General features: G+C 33.3%; 1 long non-coding RNA gene across 8 annotated transcripts; it reads right to left on the bottom strand.

Annotated features, from left to right (window-relative positions):
* Window positions 1–321: 321 nt before the first annotated feature.
* Window positions 322–4222, bottom strand: LOC111917192 (uncharacterized). Of its 8 annotated transcripts, XR_006189046.2 has the most exons (8): window positions 3651–4213; window positions 3520–3580; window positions 3358–3435; window positions 3207–3247; window positions 2512–2649; window positions 1933–2027; window positions 1449–1506; window positions 322–650 (listed from the first exon to the last, which is right to left on the bottom strand). It is a non-coding gene; the product is annotated as an uncharacterized LOC111917192 (long non-coding RNA). The 8 variants fall into 8 exon arrangements; XR_002858806.3 differs by having other exon boundaries at window positions 2512–3247; window positions 3651–4220; XR_002858804.3 differs by having other exon boundaries at window positions 3207–3435; window positions 3651–4215.
* Window positions 4223–4731: the final 509 nt, after the last annotated feature.

Here is a 4731-nt window from a genome sequence, read left to right as displayed (position 1 = left end):
ACTAATGAGCTGATCAAGCAAACTCATGTGCGTCAAGAGAAACAAATCCAACGGTTGGAGAAGGAGATAAAAGGACGAACTCAACTTGATTATGCAACAGGTTATGATCAAACTGTTCTGAGCTTGTTGGAACATCGTAGACGTTCCGACCAACAAGTTCGATGAAATGCTTTAAATCTTGAACACTTTCTTTTATCATTTGAAAGCCCAAGACCCTACTGCTGAAGCATACAATGCTCTCTCTAAACAGATCGACATGAGTTTTCAGAGAGTATTTGAAATATTATCTGAAGTCCAAGCAACTACTAGACAATATGGACAGAAAAAAAAAATAATAATAATATTAATAATAATACCGAGAGGGTTACCCCTGCTCCGCAGGGGCAGAATTTCAATCTTCATACATTTAAGAACCCTTTTGTGCAAAAACCCATGAATGGAATGCTTAGTATACCTTCTTTGCATTCTTCGAAAACATTTCACACCTAGGAATTCCAACTGCAAATCCTTGTATTTATATCCATTACATTGATAGACCTGGAGTCAAACCGTTAACTATGTTTGGTGGGACCGCATCATAAAGTTGTTCAACAAACTCCACCTAATCACCTCCACTTCCAGGACTCGCAGACGATTCCATTTTCTTGTACCTATAATATAAAAAAAAGTATAAATTTTTTTGTTGAATTCAAGAATATAGTAAAGATGGCCCAAATGAGTGAGAATGTGAACCATCATATGATCCTAGACAACAAAGTATTTTCATCTATTTGTGAATGGGTTATTTTCATCTACGAACGTCTAACATACTACTAAGAAGCATGAAAAAACAGTAAGAGACAACAATTATTCAGGACCATTATACCTTCCATGCGGCAAAACATCGGGATACAACCAACATATAGTATCCCAACCCAGACCATTAGAAATGCAAAACTAAAGTACATCAGAACCAATGAATAAATAATAAATACAAACATTATTGATTCTAGAGGTGTTGTTTTTCCAATAATACTTCCATAAAAAGTTGTTGATGTGCAAGCAAGGAACATGTTTATAGGTTTTGATAACAGGACTTGATAGAAAAAAATAAAAGCAAGTAACATCTTATTAACAAAGCATTAAACGAATCAATCTTATAATCCTACCGAATTTCCAAAAGAATAAGCAATTACTGTTGCTCTTGTTATTATGTAAAACTGGTTTTACATCCAATCAAAATTGTTCCCAGATTTCAATACACATTTTATCAAACAGGTGGTATGCATCTTCATTTTCTTGAAATTTTTGTAATAATAATCCTACCATTTCAAATTTATTAAGAAAGATAAGGTCATACACAAACACACAAAACACATGAACAGTAACAAACGCATACAATACTAAAATACTTTGGGAACAACCGTAATAAAGATAAATGGCAACAAAACGGATTAATTCTTATATACCTTCAGTAAAAATTTATTCCCCAAGTATGACCTTGTGCCTAGAATTTGTTAATGATGGCTGTTTGATAAAAAAAAGGGAAAAATATAAATATAAATATATATATATATATATATATATATATATATATATATATATATATATATATATATATATATATATATATATATATATATATATAAGAATTTGTTGCTAGAATAAACAAAAGTACATTGCTAAGTTGCACGGATTCCACAAAACAAACTTTTATTTTTCTTACATTAGCGACATAACAGGTTAGATGTATGATGCACAGAAAATTAATTTTAATTTTTTTAAAAAACAAAAATAATGAAGCAAAAATTAGAAAAGTTTTCCTTTTTTTCTTTTACTTTTTTTTAACCTTAAGCGGATGGAAAAACAGATTGCATAAATTTGTCAACAAAAGCACTTACTTCCAAAAACAAAGACTAAAACTTTATCCGAAAAAGATGTTCACTTGCAAACCTTGAATGATGGGTACTTGTGTCTCTTTCACTTTTGCTACCAAGGATAAATATGTGATCTCCATCTATAAAATGTATCAGCCATGCTTTGGTCATCTGTTAACAACAAAAAGAACATAACAAAAATTCACGAGTATTAGTTAAAAAATAGATTGTATTATGTCAAATTAAAGCAGATTTAGATATTATTACCATATCTGCAGCAAGACAAAATGGAAAATACATCAAAATTTTGATTACTTAAATTCGATTTGGAGCATGTGCATTTATGAAAGGAAAAAACAATTACACAATAGAAGCTTACTACAATAAATCCTCTTTCCATTCCATTTATTGAATACCTTTCCACTTTCTATCAATCTATAGATGCAAGCAGAAAGAAACATATTTATAACTACGTATGTTATTTGTAGCTATTGTCATTTGTATTCAACCATAGTTCCAGGAAAAGGATAAAATAGTCATTTACCTTCATTCAGTTGTACTATTTTAATCTTTTTACTATTCACCCTCACTTGTTTTTTAAGAAGGTCGTATGCTAGATTCAACTTTGTTTAAAAAAATGGATATGGTATATTACCCACATTAAAGATGCCCTTATGCAGAATCCGGGAAGGTTCTTAGAACTGATATGTAAGATGCCAATGCTCTGTAAGCTATTGTTATATTAGTTCCTTCATTTTGTGATGTGCGTTTTGATTCAAGGGGACCTTGAAACCTAATTTCCATGCAAATACTATGTTAGATGAGAATTTCCAAAGGGAAACTATTAGGCACAATCCTATCATATTGAACTTACTACAAAATATCAACCATGTATTAATATTTCTTTATTTTGTAATTTGGAACAAACTTGCAAACTGGGTTAAAGTGACAGTTGGCTTGAAGCAACAATTATTAACACATGAAGAAGAAAAAACCACGACATGACGACCCATTTATGAAAGAGAAGCGTTATGATATAAGATTTTGTTTTTAAAAACTAACAGCAAGGGCATGATTCACTAATAAATGAAATTTCTGACAATAATTTTATTACCTACCTTCCCATATCTATCTTACCCCAAATAATAACACCCAAAAAAACCAGAACTAATCAAGACCAGATAAGCAACGTATGAGACTTTATGTGTAAATATTGTCATACTTTTGAAATAGATCATACAAGAATTCTATATCTTCGTTATCCTAAGACAAAATCAATTCAAATTTTACCAAAAAAGTATAACTGCCAAAAAATTACACATGCTTTCAAAACAGGACATAATTACTTACCGTTCCTCATGACCAAACCTCCGCAACTGAGGTTATCGATTCTTTCAAAACCACAAGTATACACCCAATATTAAAGCTTAGAACAAAGTTAAGTAAACTTGTTTAAAATCTACATCAATTTACGGTAACGTAAGGTAATCAGAAAACATACCAACATTAAAACATCCTGAGAATGAATCCACCCTTAATAAACCCTAAAACTGAATGCTCGAATCCAACCAGTAATTACCTGCTATGAGAAGTAGGAGAAGAAAAAACGAAAAATTAAAATCCTAGTTATATTTAAAATTAGAAAAAAAAAATGAAAACATACATCTGTAGCCCGTATTTGATCTCCAGCTGTTGTGACCTCTTCTAAATCGATTGAAACAATCCTAAAAAAAATTAGGAAAACTCAGTTAAACTTGATTTCTTGGTTAGAAGTGAAAAAGAAAGAGAAACAACCAAGGAGGAGCACCGAAATCGCCGATGTTGTTGACATCATCGTCGTTGAAGAAGTAGTCGTCGGCAAGAGCAAACACAGAGAAGATAGAATAAAATAAGATTCCCTCTCCCAGTCAGTGGTCGATTGCAAGAGGGCAGAAATTAGCGGTCGACGGTTTTGCGGTGGAGAAGGAGACGCCGATGAGGTGAAATGGGTATGAGAAACAGACGATTGAGTTAATGTGTGTATCGGCGCCTACATCTTCATTCTTAAAGTCTGTAGAAGCAACCCCATCGACGACGATAGGTAAGCGGTGGACGTGGAGTCTAAATTTCTATGTTAAGACGGTGAAAGGATACCGGATGAGAGAGACAGATGGGGAAGATAAAGATCTTCTTGTATGTCGATGCTTTTAGAGAGAGACGTGGTTTTGGAGCCGATGGAAGCTTCTTGTGTGTATGTTTCTAAGTGGATATGTGGCTAATGGTTTTGGAGCCGATGGAAGCTTTTTGATGTGTAGAAAGATGGAGAGGTGGATATGTGGCTAATGTGTGTATGTTTTTTACTGGAAGTAGAAGCAGTGGACGGAGACGTGTACACAAACTTGATAGAAAATAGCATTTACTACCCATAAGAGAATCTAAGCAAAAATACAGAAAAGAAACGGAATTGAGAATATATATATATATATATATATATATATATATATATATATATATATATATATATATATATATATATATAATTGTAACATCCCGAAATATCAAAAGTAGAGTTGAAGGGCTAAAAGAGTAAATTGGGAAAGAGTGACTCGGCGAGTCCATGGGTGGACTCGGCGAGTAGAGTCACGACTTGGTCGCGTGTTAAGTAGCCGACTCGGTGAGTCAGTAAGATGGACTCGACGAGTAGGCACTGAGTGGAGAAAACCCTAATTCTCAGGGTTGAGCCCTATATAAAGAACATAACATCCATTCCCCCAGCCTCTTTACTCATCCTCAAGTCCAGAAACCCTAACCTTCGTATGTGAGTGGATCAGGTTGCATTTGGGAGCTTGGAGAAGCATTTATTGAGGAATCTTGAAGAGGAAGAGGCTTGGAGCAA

This window comes from Lactuca sativa, chromosome 3 (genome assembly GCF_002870075.4).
Source record: "Lactuca sativa cultivar Salinas chromosome 3, Lsat_Salinas_v11, whole genome shotgun sequence".
In the NCBI taxonomy this organism is placed as follows: domain Eukaryota; kingdom Viridiplantae; phylum Streptophyta; class Magnoliopsida; order Asterales; family Asteraceae; genus Lactuca; species Lactuca sativa.
Note: the sequence above shows the minus strand (reverse complement) of the source record. Positions and strands in the feature narration are given on the sequence as shown.